Source organism: Mustela nivalis (assembly GCF_964662115.1).
Source record: "Mustela nivalis genome assembly, chromosome: 13".
NCBI classification, from domain to species: domain Eukaryota; kingdom Metazoa; phylum Chordata; class Mammalia; order Carnivora; family Mustelidae; genus Mustela; species Mustela nivalis.
In genome coordinates, this window is record NC_139032.1 from 8,363,940 (window position 1) to 8,380,292 (window position 16,353).

The window sequence follows — 16,353 nt, forward strand, 5'->3', positions numbered from 1 at the left end:
CTTTACTTGTCCCTAGAGCTCTACTGTTGACAACATTTTTATTTATCTTATTTATCTTGCTCCTCTAGCACCTCTGAAATGTCTGTTCTCTCCATTGTACAGAAGGAAATTAGAGAAAGACAAAGACCATATGATTTCACTAATATGTAGAAACTAAGACTCAAAACGAATGGATGGACAAACAAACTAAAATGGAACCAGACTCTTACATACAGGAACAAACTGGTGGGTGCCAGAAGGGAGGGGGCTGGGGGATGCATGGGGAAGGGGATTAAGAGGTACAAACTTCCAGTTATAAAATAAGTAAGTCATGGGCATGAAAAGTAGAGCATAGAGAATATACTCAATAATATTGTAATAACATATGGTGACAACACATTGTGGTGAACATAACTTAATGTATAGAATGATCAGGTCACAAGGCTGTACACCTGAATCTAACATAAAATTGTATGTCAATGATACATCAATTAAAAAGTAAAATAAAATAAAATATCCAAAGTGTACAGGGACAGGGTTAAGCATAGAATGGAGTAAATATGGAAAAAAGGGAAATAGATATGTAGTTTCTCCTCTAATCTCTTAATTCAGACAATTAAAGCCCCATAGGAATTTCCTATTCAAAAAAGGAAAATTAGAAGTGACTAACCCAAGATCACAGAGGGGGTACCTGACAGCTTTGGGATTGATTAATACAAACTGACGTGTTGGCACACTCCAGATGATGCCCCACTCCGTTTATTCTGAATTCTTGAGGTAATTCTGCCTGTTCAGTTCCCCTCCCTGAAAACGTCAGGAGGTAAGAGACATTTGAATGAAGAAGAAACAACCATGGCTGAGTTCTTCTGAATTCTGCACTCCCTGGAATGGATTAGAAGGCATGGAAATGCCCCAGAGCCCAAGAGCTACCATGGATGCATGGATACCTCAGAGCCCAGCTGCTGCTTTGGCTACACTTTGCCCCTGGTGGGACTGTTGGCTTGGCCTCCTCACTCTGAATTCAGTGGTCTTTCCACTATATTAAGCACACTGTTGAATAATGATAGTACAAATGAATGATCATGATTTCATTAGGAAAACACAAAAGAAGAGATGAAACTTTGTGTTGGAGTCCAAATGTGGCCATCACCAATTCCATACCGCTTTGTAGGTACATATTTCTCCTCAGCACCAGTGGCTGGTAGAGTCTAATTCCTTTCCCCCTTGAATCTGGGTGCTCTTAAGGGAAGGTCTGAGGTGAGACTTTTGACATTAAGTTATAAGAATTTGGCAACCTCCACTTGGCTTTCTTGGAAGGCTCTCGCTGAGAAGTTCCCTCTCAGAACCTCACTGCCACGCTGTGAGAAATGAAATCCACATAGAGAGGTCAAACAAGTGGTCTAGTCAAAGACTCCAGCTCATCTCAACCAACAGCTATGTGAGAGTGGCATCTTGGACGGACAGCCCAATGGAGCATTCAAGATGACTGCATGAGAAATCCTAAGCAAGAAGCAAGCATCCTGACAACCCATAAGTCTGTGAAAGTTAATACACTATTGCTTTGAGCCACCACATTTTAGCACAGTGTTATGTAGCTACAGATAACCAAAGAAAAGTTTTGGAATGAAAAGGTAATTTAAGTACATACAAGATGAACATATTTTGTGAAACTGGTCAAATTAAAAAGAAGCCCATGACCCAATTATAACCAGAGAAAGTACTTCCCTGAAGTTAGTGTGACAAAACAAAGTTTCAGATTTCTTTGGACACTTACTCTGAAAGGGGGTGGGTGAGATGTGTGCAGGTGAGAAGATGTTTCTCCAGCGTAATCATGCCTCAAAGGTGTTCGCTGTTAGCAAGAGAGAGTTTCCCTTGTAGATGCTTCAGGCACAAGAATCTTACTCCTGGTGAAAACTAAAGAGGTACAGAATAGAAATTCCTCAGTACCTTCCAGGATTAATCCAGGAATGAAGATTTCCAAACTTTGACCTAGAGATGGGGGGCCATGGTTGGAGGAAGGACAAAGGAATAGAAGAGAGAAGAGGAAAGTTGGAGGCACTCCAAGAACACCTGGGTTTCCAGGTTTCCACCTGAGGCTGACTTTGTATCCCTGGAAGGTAATCCTATGGGAAAAGAGAAGACATGGTTTGCTCTACCTGCAGTTCCTCAAGATACTCTCAGCTGACTAGTCAAATGGTCTATGCACCTCAAAGTGAATTCTTTTCATGGTTTAAGATCTCATTAGTGTCTGGATTTCAGTGAGCTTATTCTCCTCACAGAGAGAAGGGTGATCATCTTGTGGAGTAAGGGGTTGTCTGAAAATGTCTCTCTTCAGCTTTAGGACAAGGAGATCCCAATATTGTGTTTCTTTAGTTTTGGAAGGGGTGTGTGTGTGTGTGTGTGTGTGTGTGACCTTGTGTGTTCAACAAGGTCAACGCTCTGAACAGTAAGTTTTAGCCCTTCCTTCTCCAACATACCGCACCTGCTCTCCCAAGCTCGTTGCTTCTACTTTCCCTTTCTCCCTCCCTCTAGTGCTGGGTATGTTACTCACGCCTCCAGATCTGCTCTGCACTCATTTCTTCCTGGCTCTGCATAGGAAAGCTGACTTACAACAACTTCATCAAGGGATCCCCCCACCACCTTGCTCTCCAGTTCTGGTTGAGTCCAATCAATGAAGAGGCTCAGAGAAAAGAGTGAAGGGAGAGATCACAGGGAGATCACCATCTTTATTTCTCTGGCTTCGTCTCCATCACCCTGGACCAGGGGTGTCCCTTGTCTGAAGGTATGAGCTCCTCTCATGATGCCCCTCTCTGCAGGGTACGCTGTTGAATAATGATAGCATGAATGCTCCCTCCCCTCCTCTCTTGGGCCTAGAAATGGTACCAGCTTTGCTTTTACTAGCTCAGTGTGCTGCAAGAACCCTCATGGTTTCCCTAAAACTCTGTAAATAGTCTTTTTATTCAATTTATTAAATTCACATGGAATGATTCTAATTTGGGCATACCATCTCTTTCCTGCTAGAACCTGATGGATACACTACTCTACACTATTTGGTCATTCCATATTAATATTAATTTGGTTCAAGTTTTTTTTTTTTTTTTTCCATTCCTTGGCTACTTGTTATTTTAAGTCCAACTATGGCACTAAAAGATTTCTGGTTGCCAGAAACTTCATGGAGAAACAAGCAAGTGGAATTTGCATTGGTGGGGGAGGAAAGGGCAGGAAGATTAAAATCTGTCACTCATGAATCACACCTAAAGGAGTCATTCATTTCTTCTGACATTAATTTTATATCATATCCTGCCCTTCACCTCCATGAAAGCATTAGTTAGGTCGACTAATGGCTAGGTGAGGGTGGAGAAGCTAGTTTTCTTCTTCCTGGTGGGGCTGGGATGGAAGATGACTACGTGGGGATGCAGTGGTGAGGCGGGCTGGTGGTACAGTGGGTTGGGGGGATGCACCAAGATGAAGCTCTTCTGCACTGTGATTGTGCTAAAAAGGATCATAACTAAGCACATAGCTTCTTGAAGAGGAACAGACAGTTTTTCAATGTCATTTCCATCTTTTCTGTTGTGATTTTGATAGTTTCAAAACCACCCCGTTCTCTCACAATGTAGGTGATACCGAGGATGTTGTTAAAGGTCTCCTGAATAATCTCTGGGCTTCTAAACTGAAGACCTTCTCAGCAGTGGATATGAAAGAGAGATACTTGATCACAAGGTCATTGTCCCTGCAAAGCCCCCAGTGGTTCTCCATTGCTGAGGACGCAACACTCAAACCTTAAGCCTGATGTTCCAAGTCCTATAATCTGGATTAAGGCTTTCTTCTTAGCTTCATTCCAATTCCTATCTCCTCTCCTACTTCTCCTCTCTTATCTCTCCATGCAGAGTAATCTTCAGCCAAATGAAATTCTTCATTTCGAAGCATGCTATACAAGTGCCTCCCTTTAGTAGCCACCCTCAGGGCCTTCGCTCTGCTTCTCCGCAGCTGGAAGCCCTTCCTTGAAACACCCAGCCTCCCACCGGGCAGGGAGCTATGGGAGGAAAGGGTGCTTGATTTCACATTTTGTGCATCTCTCCTGTATAGCACAGTACCTTGCACATTCTAAGTATCATCAAAAGAATTTGTGGAATAAATTAAAGTAGCTGATCCAAATGGCAGTTTTTCAGTAACTGTTTCTAATTTTCTTTGCTTGAGGAAAAACAGGCAAGGTTGAGGTTCAGCAATGAAAGAGGTAGACAGCGAGAGTTCTGTATTACAGGATAATCCTTAACTCTTCCTTTTCACGCAACATTTATTTATCTATCTATCAATAGATCTATGTTGATCTACTAGACCATGTTCATGCACAACTATAAGGACAGGGATGAAAAACAAATTAAAAAGAAATCTTCAGTATCACCATTTGCCAGTAGTAAGTTCTCCATAAATACAAACTCCAGTGAGGATTGATACTGTGTAAGTTCTTCAAGGTGCTGTGGGGGAGGGGACAATTTCTTTCGTGGTTCCTCTATATCTATCTGGATAAAGAAGACAGACCATGGAATAGAGAAGAAAGCCAGGAATTGAAAAGACAGAGTTGAACGTCTTAACAATTTTTCTTTCTGATTGGGAAAATGTCCTATTCTGGTGTTTAATGTTGCAAAAAGTTTCCTTCAGTAAGGATCAGTAGGAGTTAAGGTTAGATGTGGCCCAGTGCCTAGTGAAGTCCTGTGGGAAGGCCAAAGGAAAGCAATGGACAAAGCAGTGCGGAAAATGTTACTTCCAAATCGTTTTATTCCCCGAAGGGGGGCTCCAGCTCCAACATTTACCCTGTACCTTATAATAGCACTTGGGGAATCATTAAAAGCGTTTGGTGTCACTATTTTAATTAAGAGTGAAAGTTCTACAAGGGCCAGGCACGCCGAGGCTCTGTCAGTAGTGGTCATAGGGGAGAAGTGGAATGTCAAATAAACGCAGGCTCTTGGCTCCTAGCAGAGTCCTAGAACCCCTGATTTGAAGCACATTTGGAAAGCGTACTTCCTCTAGCAAGGAAAGTGGAGTTGGTACAGTAACGTGTGATGCTAGGTGTTCTCTGTATATCTATCCAGATCTATACCTGTAACATGTATGGCCACTAAAATACAGAATCCAGAGTCAGCTAATGAGAGTTCACATTTTTTGCTAAGGATCGCAAAAGTGTTGTAAAATTGGATATGTGGAAAGCTCAACTTAAATCTTGAAACATGACTTCTGACAGCATCTGCCACATGTGGAGCCTTCTTTTTAAGCTTCATCCTTGGATACCTAGCTTGCATGACATATGTGACTTGACAATCAGTGAGGAACTACAATGGGCATATCTGTATGCCTCCTTTCGAGATTGCACAACACGTCATTTTATTGACCAACAGTTCCCTGAAAGTGTACTTATTTCAGGTTACTCCACCTCTCTGCACCTTTTATGATAAACAAAGAACCCTCTTTTCAAATTCCTAATTTATCATGACACAATTGCTGAATGAGCAGATTCTGTAACCTAACTACACTCTTTTGGCTTTGGAGGGGATCCAGGGATATTTACTTTAAGTGGAGTGCAACCTTACTATAATAAAATACTGTTTGTGAAACATTTCCCAATAACCGCTTACATTAGAATGTTATGCCGTTAGCGATTACTACTCTACCCAGGGTACACTATATCAGAGAAAACACTAAACTTTAACTATTTCCTCCTTTGGGAATCGGAGAGATCACTTTGCGCAGATTCATGTATTATGTATTCTACGCTCTGTAAAAATGGCCCTTGACTGCAGATTTGAGTATGCTCGCCCTTTGTAGAGAGCTGTGTCCATGAAGACAGGGATCCACAAACATGTGATGCTTCTACATATATTTAGAGGAAACTTCAGCATGTGGAAAAAAAAAAAAGTAATTTACGTACAACTTTGCTTGGCCCAGCAGTACCCAGTTCAGGAAATACCTCCAGAGCTGCAGACACTAGTGTGTTAATGTCTTTGATTACTTTCATATGGTACACTTGGAATTGTTAAAACACAGCTGCCACACATCAGAAGGTACTAGAAACAATCTGTTGGACAATACAGCAAAATGGCAGTAAATGAATTTCAGAAATACCCCATGCTAGTTACTAGAGGATGATTTACATGAAAAAAGAAAAACAACAAAAATTTTAAAAGTGCCAAACACATCAGGAAATATCCCCCTAAGTCACTGGTCTTTTTTGGTCTCAAACACCCCTTCAATATTTTGCTGTATACCTAACTGGGGTTGGAGGGGGGAAGGAATATACATATGAATATAAAAAATATATAAAGGTAAGATATAAATATATATATATATTACATAAATAAAAAATATATAATATATAAATATTTTAAAAATATGAAATATATATACTTTCCCCAATATTGGTTAATGAAGTTTTTTTCCTTCCAAGATAATTTTGTTTGTTAAAAGTAAAGCTTGCCAGTTTTAGAGGACTAATTATTATCCATAGGTAGAATAATCACCTTGCTAGAGCAAATTTTAAGGGGTGAATTTGTTTCTAACCCTAGCTTCAAAGTGCTATGACATCTCATCTAGCTTAAGCAGTTACCTATTCTATTCTTAAAACTTTCCAATGAAGATGATTCAGCAATGTGTCTTAGAAGCTCATTTGGTGTCAAACCAGTCACCTAAAAGGACTTGGAAAACATCAGACATAATCCCAGTGGGTATGCAAAGTTACTAAAACACAAGGGAGGGACCTGAATTCTGTTTCTACCAATATTTTTAAAGCAGGCTCAGTTATGAGGATGGGAAGTGACACAAAGTATGCAGGTGGTCTGATTGTTGCTAATGGAGTAAAACGCTGTTCCCTACATTGCTGATAGATCACAAGTTCTCATTAGCAATGTGTTGTTTCAACAGCACTGGGTTAGAAGAGGCACAGTCTGAACAGTAGAGACAACTGGTGTTCCAGCAAAATGAATGTAAAGTATTGATACATGCAAAGGGCAAGTGTACAAAGATGTCAAAGGCATGAACTTGAAAGTGATCTGTCAGCACATACGAACAAATCACGATTCTAAGTTTGAGGCAGGAGTCCTCAATCTCATTTACCTGGAAAATGAATAAGAAGACAAGGGTTTAGAGACACCCTTTTTTTGTTGTTGTTGTTGACCTAGGGTGAGTGTTTCCCCCAACTGCAGAGAAACTGAAAATGAATGTTTAAAATTAATACAACTAATTCTTTTTTTAAAAAAGATTTTATTTATTTATTTGATTTGAGAGAGAGAAAGAGGGAGAGCATGAGATTGGGGAGGGTCAGAGGGAGAAGCTGACTACCTGCTGAGCAGAGAGCCCAATGTAGGACTCAATCATGGGACTCCAAGATCATGACCTGAGCCGAAGGCAGCGGCTTAACCAACTGAGCCACCCAGGTGCCCCTCAACTAATTGTTAAAGAGCACTTACTATGTGCCAGGCAGTCATATGCTGGGGGATACAGATGGGAATAAGACAAATGCCTGGCTTTTTTAGTACTTACATTTTGTTGGAGATAGACAGGCAATAGATAAGTAACCAAAAAAAAAAAAAAAATCAAACAAGATAATTTCAGCTAATGATAAGTGTCATTAAAACCGTAAAACTACATAATGTGCGGGAGGGACTGTGGGTGGAAAATGGGCTAAAAAATTGTATAGTCAGAGAAAGCCTCTCTGCGGAAATGGCATTTAGGCTGAGATCTGAATGACAAGAAGGAGCCCACTTTGCAAAGCTTGGAGGGAGAATATTCCAGAGAGAGGGAACAGTAAAGGCAGAGACCCTCGGGTGAGAGTGAGCTCTGCGAGTTCCAGGGACAGATGAGGCCGGTGAGGAGTGAGGTCTGAGCCTAACAGGCAAGGAGAAAGGCACTTCTGTGTCAGAAGCCTGAATATTTTCACAGTTTATAGCTGAGTTCAGAAAGGTAAGAAGCTCTTTTAGGGTACCGAGAATCAGTTTTGATTACGGGGATCATCTTAGTTTTTACCTGTGTTCCCCGTTGCTAGAACACCTGTGTGCCCACGGAAGGGAGACTCCGTGAGCACTTGGATTTTGCTGCCTCTTGCCGTGTTTGTGCATGTTGCACCCCAGGCCTCTACAAAGTCCCCACATTTCCCTCGGGTTGTCTGTAGGTCCCATGGGGGCAGGGCAGGCTGTATATGCTCGTGCAGAGATCCGTGCCTTACCATGTGACTCTGGGACCGTTCTTCTTCAGTTGTGCTGTTTGTCTGGGTACCTCCCATCTGCTGGTCCTCCTGGGCCCCTGGGCCTGGGGTCACCTCGGCTGGGTATGGCTTCTTTCCCTGCCTGGGGACAGCACCAGCACCTTCAGAAGGCACCGAAGTCCTGCCTCTCTACTGCCTCTCACATCGCCAGGGATTCTACAAAGTCAGGGAGAATGCTCTCTTTTGTGACACCGCCCTCTACACTGGAGCTTTAAACTGTGGCTACTTGTGACCACAGGCTCACAGTTTGGTGACAGTCCTTGCAGCTTCCATTGACAGGGCCACAAACTTGCCTTCTCCCATCTCCCTACCCTGGATGCACACCCAAGTGCCCTGGGTTCTAACCAGGAGACAAAACGCAAGGGGAAGCTCTAGTTCCTTCTCAGCAGAGCTCCTCTCCTCTAACAAGCGGCTGGCTTGGTGTCCAGCTAGCTCTCTGTCCCCCTAAATATATCTTGGTCTTCGGAGTCACACGAACAGAAGTCTAATAAGCTCTTTCTTTCTCATTTCCCCATCTGCCCAGCCACGGCTGAGCTCTAGCTAGTGGACGTAATTTTCTCTCCATCGGCTACCCCCCTGCGTGTCTGTGTCCTCTCTGTTGGCGTCCATCTCCCTGGGGATGCACCTGCCAGGGGCACCACTGCAGGGGGGCCCAGCCGTGCACTAGGCTGTCCTCACTGCGGCGCCCGGAGCACTTCCGGCAGCCAGGACACCGGTGGATTTCTTAGCCTCTCCTGTGAGAAGATGAACCTCCATCAGATCCAGGATCTGTTCCAGGCCTGCAATGATTTTTTTTTTTTTTTTCAGGTGTGGATCGGGCACTTTCTGGTTTTTAAAATGTGATTTTCCAGGCCTTTTGTATCCTTCCCGACAGGCAGCTGCTTGGGGCTGCAAAGCAGCATGCCGCATATACTGTCTGGCCAGATGGAAATGCTAATTCCCCAGGCAACGGCTCCAGCCACACACTCCTTCCTGTTTCAGGTCAAGCAAAGCCTCTGGCTCCTATCTCCGAGAGCACAGCCTTCCACGTTGACTCCTGCTTCTTGACGTGGGATGCCTCCAGCCGACTCACCCTCTCGTAGCCCGTTAGGCTGGGTGGGCTGCCATGCACATATGCACTGAGATCTGGGGGGCCGGGTCCCTGTTTGCCAAGCTGTGTCCCCATGAGTGGTTGTCAGCCTGAAAAAGGTGCATCTCCTTGCAACTTGGCCACCCAGAGAGGCTGCTTTTTTGTGATTTGCACAAAGACGCTGTTTGTGCTGTCCTGACAGGTGTTGGTAGGAGTGGTTCATTTCTCCATCCTAATGACGTCCTCTGGGAGCCAGCCTGGATTTTTCATTGTCTCTGCCCTTCCAACAGTTTTTCCACTTCACGGAGAGAACACAGACCGCCCTGTGTCTCTTCATGGAGCTTCTCAGGCAAGGACCGCAGGTGTCTCCTGCTTCAAGGACTCAGAGTGCTGTCCAAATGCCCCAATGAAAGGAACCTCGGGCAGGGACATCGGTGTAGGAAGTGGGCATTCCTACGGCGAGTAGCACGGTGAGTATTTTCATGTGCTTCCAGAAAGTCCCCTGAAGTTTTAGCCAAAGAGCTTTCCTCTCATTTGGGGAAGCCCCCCAGTGACCAGCACAAACTCCGACCGCTCGGATGCACCTCCAAGATGTGAGCGGACCAGTGTTGGCGCTCGGGGTGAGAGTGTGCTCTTGGTTCTCTGTGAGTCAGATCTGTACCGGGAATCTTCCAACAGGAAAAGAGGCAACACTTTTTTAAAAGTTCTTGTCACCGCCCACTAATGCAGAACTGTGGGCCTCTGCAAGTTCTTCCCCTCCCCGCAGATTTCTCAGAAATTCTTGGGTAGTGTATCCAGTGAACCCAAAGGGAAAGTCACGTTAGTTAGCACACATCCTCTTTGTTTTTGGTCTTCTGATATCACCCCGCGTGTCCTGTGCTCGGTGTGGGAACTGTGTCTGACATCTCCCTCTCCCTCCTCCACTAGCTTTGGAGGCCTCTGCCCATCCTGATGGCCTTACCAGGGGGACTGCAGCCTCCGAGGAGCCCAGATGCTGCTTTGACAGGCCACGGCCCCCACGGCTTCTCCGCCACCGATGGCCAAGTACCCATGAGATACCACAGCTGTTCAATCCTGTTGCGGAACGGGCGACACGCTCTCCTCTTCGGCCTTCTGTTAACAGTAGAGGGTTCCCAAAGCAATAATGTCTGTGGTCTAGAATCTCCGAATGAGCCTCCTGAGCAGCTCTATCCTTTATACTTCTTGCCTCAGGGTGCAGACACAGGGTGGGGGACGAGGCCAGGAGCTCATCCAAGTGACAGATGCTCTGATGTATTCATAATCACCTCTCCCTGGCTCTGTTCCTGAACGAGCCTGTGCCTGGTTCTCTTTTCCATTCTGATGAGACTTGCCTGGGAAGCTCCTTAGCTCATCATACAAATCGACTTAGGGCAGGCCCACCTTGCCTCTTCGCCAGGCTCGCAAGGCTTCTTAGTCCCTCACCCCTCCATAGATGTTTCCAAGTGCAACGAGGTTATATATTTTCTATTTGCTGTCACTCTGTCCATGTGCTTTATAAGGACGTGGGAAACACTCAACCACTTTGACAATCTCTTAAGTGACAAAACACATTAACCAGAGACTCAATCAGTCATCCTCTTGCACATTCTATTAATGGAGTAATGTTTCAAAAGGTTATAATTAGGATGAATTTGTTTGGCAGCTAGTGAGGTCATCATGAATCAAAAATGGGGAGTAAAAAGCTAGGATACTTTTTCATTGGTATTCAAGAATATGTGTAGCGGTGAAGAGAGAAAAACACCTGAATTTAAATGTAAGTCGTAATTGTTTCAAGCAGCTTAGATCCCATCATTAGGTAAAAAAAGAAAAAAAATCCATCATTAGGTGAACATTCTATTCTCCGTTGGGCACTGTGTACAGGTGCATGTGTATGGGTTTCTGTGTATGAGCTTCAGAGACCCTTAACCACCTTCTCCTCCCCAAAATAACGCATTCTGAGATTATTATTATTAGCATTATTTTTATGGGTAGGACTTTCCAGGGCAGGAAGCAATGTATAAAGATGTGGGCATTGCTGGTGGATACGTTTCATGGATAGGTAACTCAGGGTTACAGCCATGGTTCCCTTTTAAAAGTACTTTTCAGCCAAGCCCCCAAGCTGTTGCGAATTTGCAAGTTTTACTTTCGGTTAGTGAAACAGATGCCCAGTGGGATGTTGATCAATGTTTAACAACTGGGTCTCAGGGGAAGGGGGCATCAGCGGAGAAAGGCTGATTTGGAGTGCGGGCCTCTCCCTCCATGATGTAAATCCTTCCATCATCTGGGATTTCAAGATGTCAGTGTGACGTCACCAAGCACGAGCTTGGGAGGAGAAGTGCAGGAGCACACGGTTCCAGAGTGTTTCAACCATGTAGACACAGTGCATGTCGGCAAGCTCGGAAGCAGAGATAAGGGTAGAATGGCATAAACTAAAAAGAAAGTGATGGGTTTTGAATATTCATTACCTTTGTTTTTAATGTAAGTGATTTAGTTATGAGTTGACTTATCTTAATTTTAATAGTGGCTTTGTTTAACAAGCCACAATAACAAAATATGTGAAAGTTTAATAATTAATCATTGAAAACCCAAAGGAGCTGACCCCAGGGCCTTAGCACATATACCTTGTTACTCAGGACTTGTAAGATCCTGCTTTGGAAACTGGACATGAATGCTCTGTACCATGAACACTGACAAAGACAGCTTCTCTGTCATTCGTGGATGATATTGCAATGGACTTTTGTCAGAATAAAACCTTAATGCTCTATGAAACCTCAATATTCTAATGAACGCTGAAGAAAACCTCTCAGTTGTCTAGACTTTAATTTTAAATTTCTTCTTCTTACTTTTTTGATATAGTGTTGGCTCAAAAAGCTTTCTAAGTCAGTATATTATTCACTTCTTCTAAAAAAAAATCTCTATTCTGACAAAGGCTTACAGGTTGATATCATGAACTTCCTACGTATCATAAAAAGACAAACAAACAACCAAACAAACAAAAATACAAGGAAAGGTAAAAGAGCGCACCTCGGAAGCTAAGTCGCCGGAACGGCATGTTCTGCATCGGTAGCTCCGCCCCAGCCTGGCCTGGCTGGCCGCGGTCCCCTGCTCCAGGTGGTCCGTCTCCAGTCTGCCTTCCGATAGGACGGGCCTGGCAGGACGGGCTCTGCCCAAACAGATGTGCAAGTGGTTGGCAAGGCAATCACAACCCTTCCCTCTGGAGTCGGGACTGCAGGACAAGAAAGAATTGGTCCAGTCAGTGCTAGGAGTTGAAGCTGAAACAAGGTCATGGGGCAGCACCTGGGCCAGGGAGTGAGTTATAAGGAGAAATTATGAGCCAGCAGAGGAGCGAGGTGCCAAGGGAAGAAGGAGGCATTCTACAAGAGGAAAAAATGAGGAGCTCACCTCCAGCCGATTTAAATCCCTGTCAGCTGGCCCATTCTGGACCGCGTGTCATTTTTTTAATAAACCAAGGGGAAAAGAAAGCGGGCAAGGAGAGAATATGGGGTACGGCACTCATTGCTTCCTGGGTAGAATCGTAACTGTACAGAAAGAGGAACTGAATTTAGTCCCAGGGCTGGTTTTGTTTTTATTTTGCCAGTATTTGCTGTGTGGCTCCTTAAAAGGCTGAACAGAAGAACGGACAGATGTTTTCCGTGGGAAGTTTATAAATGACTACGAACATGCTTCCCTTGGTCATTTCTCAGATTCGTCCTTAACTGCAAAAGCCTCGAATTATTAAATAATTCAGAGAAGACATTTTACCGGCAGCCAAGTAGTCATGGCTCAACTATGTAGCGTTTCGAGAACTTAACCTGAAATAAAAGTCAGATAATCTTTCAGCGTCCTTCAAATATCAGGTATCAAAGGCAGCCATGGGACAAAGCCAAAGTCAAGCTTCCCATTTGTCCCCTCTCCCCCAGGCCCAGCCAGCATCCCGTGCAAGGACTGTCGGTTTTCTGGTGATATTACTTATGCAAGGCACTATCTTCAAAGAAAACTTCGAGGAAGTAACATTGCCATGAATTTCTGTAATACGCAAGGGTCTTTGTTTAGGATCTCCCACTGAAACCTCTTCGTGTTAGGAGATGGGTGGGCAGTAGGGAACACTGAGGCTCAGAGAGTCCGTGCCCTACCTGGCGTTGCACAGCTACAGAATGTGGGAGCTGGGACTTCAACTCCAGTAGCGATCACGGCAACAGCTGAGATTTACTGAGCTGTAGCCCCGTGACAGGTATACACACAGGCATGCTTATCCCCACTGGATGGATGAGAAAACTGAGAACTCTCCCCACCCAAGTCACTATGGGTAACAAGAGGTAAGGGTTTAAAATGCCGATTTTTAAGTTTAGTGGCTTTCTTTGGAGCTGTGAGCCCCTTAGTAGCTGACAGCAGGGGGAGGTTTGGAGAACACACGAAGCTCGCTGCACGGAGCCTGTGGGCAGAAGACCAAAGGAAGTTGGCTGAAGCAGGGATGGGAGGTTCTAGAGATACATCAGTGACTGGAGGCAGGCCAGTTGGGACTGGAGACTGGGAAAATAATTGAGAAAAGGCATCTTGGCTAAAGAGAAAAAGGTGGGCACCATGGAGGACGGAGATTCAGTAAGCTCGATGTTAGGAAGCGATGGTGCCTTTCCTCAACAATGGAGAGTCTGTCTTGGTTTTCCAGAATGCAGAAGCTCTCTCGGAGGGCCTCTGAGAGATGGAGAAAACCAGGCTTTTGGCCAAATAGAGCCCAATGAGGAAGAGCTAATTACTGTATCACCGAGATATACTGGGCATCAAGGAATATCTGTCTTGGCTATAAAATTATCCACCTGTTTGCAGCCCATACCTTCAAGACTTGCATACACGACATGATTTTAGCCTCAGGCCCTAAGTGACTGTGGGTTGCAACCCATTCCCTGGTATCATGGCGGCCCTGAATTCTGTTCCTGACTCGTGTGTCTTCTGTTCTAGGGATATGTGAACTAGCATCACCGTACCCTGAATATAAAACATAACAGTAAGATTACTTTCTAAAGCACCTAGGTCAAAAGAGCATTTACTATAATTGCAGACGTCCTGAAGCTTCCCTCATGGAGAATGTGGATTCACCTCTAGAACATTTCCAAAAACCCAACCATATCACGGCTCTGATCTTGCAGACTGCCGGACTGGCCTAATCTCTTGCTTGGATTTCTACCAAGGCTGTTCCAAACCCTCTTCTCACCCACCATGTCTGGTTGATCTCCCCCTTCCCCAGGGCTTCAGAGCCTTGGAGGACACCAACATCCCCCCCTACATCCCTTCGCCTGATCTGACTTCACCTCTGTTCACAGACCTGGTCACTTGCCTAAACGAGGACCAAAGCTTCCTACTGCCCCCGCTCAAACCGACCACTCAAATGTCTGAGATTTGTGCCAAGACCCTCCTATTCACACAAGCCAGAGAGTTGGGTCTTGGCTTCCCTTCTTTTCTCTCCTGCGCTGGTATGTTAAGTTAGTATAACCGGACATGATCTGGCCGTGCCAGCCCTCTGCAGACTAATGTACTCGCTAAATGGCAACGAGAATGTGCTTTTGAAAATGCAGATGTGATCACATCGTTCCTCCAGTGCAAAGACCTCTGAATTGTTTTCTGTGCTCTCAGGATAAAATGGCAGCTCCTTGGAGTGACTCAAGAGGTCCTTGCCCGTGTAGAGCTTCTCACTCCCTCCCTCCCCGACTAGCTTCCTGTCACCTCCACACTTGCAGTTCCTTCAGCCTATGCTGCTCCTTCCTACTCCTGAGCCTTCGCTCCTGCTGCTTCCTTGCCAACACCCATCGGTTATCACCATCCACTTCTTTAATTCAGATTACTGTTCGAACCCCAGTTTCGATGATGCCTCCTCCAAGAAGCCTTCCGAGATTCTAGAGACTCGGTCAGGCATTCCTTCTATGAGCATCTACTGCATTTGTACTTACTCTAGTCTGCTGAAATTGAAGTTTTTTCCCTCCTTCAGGGCTTATCACCTTAAGAGCACAAACCTGTCCATTTTCAATTGCAAAAACAGTGCTTAGTACAGTATCTGACACAGGGTTGATACTCAGATCGTTATGCTATGTACTCTGTATCCAAAATACCTACCTGTCGATTGAATAATAGTCGCATCAGTGGAAATTCAGTGGGCAATGAAGCCTTATTTGAGGTCCCCAATGCATTATACTAATACGAAGGCAGCTGAGAATTGTTGCATATCTTCTTGTAATCTTTTGTCCCAGAGGCATTTTAATGGAAATTTGAGTCATTCTTTTCAAATTCGCTTCCATTTACTTTACAAAATGACTTCAGCACCTGTCTCAGTCTCTCTCTCTCTGTACCATTTTTGGGGGCTTTAACATTCTTCTTAACAACTTCATTTCCACTTGGCCTCGGCCACACCAGCTGGCCGGACCAGGGACAACGCCGTCACGCAGAACTTCTGCACGTTCGCGTCTGAGACTCCGACCTCCGCCTTGGAAACTCCGCTTCCCTCCTCCCATTCTCTTACCATCAGGGTCAGCTTGTCAGATGCCTTCTGGCTTCTCAAAGCTTCCCAGTGTGGGGGTCTGGATCACCTGCTGTGTCACTTCACGTCTCTGGAGGGACCTCAATGGCGGCCGTTCCAATGATGTGTCTGCTGTCATATCCAGATCCTTCAATGTCTTTACATTTAACCGCTCACCGGGGATGAATGACTTCAGGAGGGCTTTCTCCTCACATTCTCAGATCGCTGAAAGCTGCAGAAGAAAGTGATGAAAAAAAGTGCTGGATCGGGTCAGTTAAAGTTTTATGCAACCTCATCCGCTGAACCCTAATGAAACCAAGTACAATAAAAAATAATTTCTTTCAGTCACCTTGTTGCTGATGCCCTATCAAGCCCTTGATGGCGGGTTCCAAACCTTCTCTCCTTAAACCCCCAGCAGAGATCTCCCTTTAGCGAGTTAGGGAAGAATTCCCACGGAGCCAGTGGGATCATGGGGCTAGCTTCTCGCTTACCACCCTTCTTGTTCCAAACTCCTACTAGCAGAGAAAGCGGAGCCCTCAGGGAGAGAGA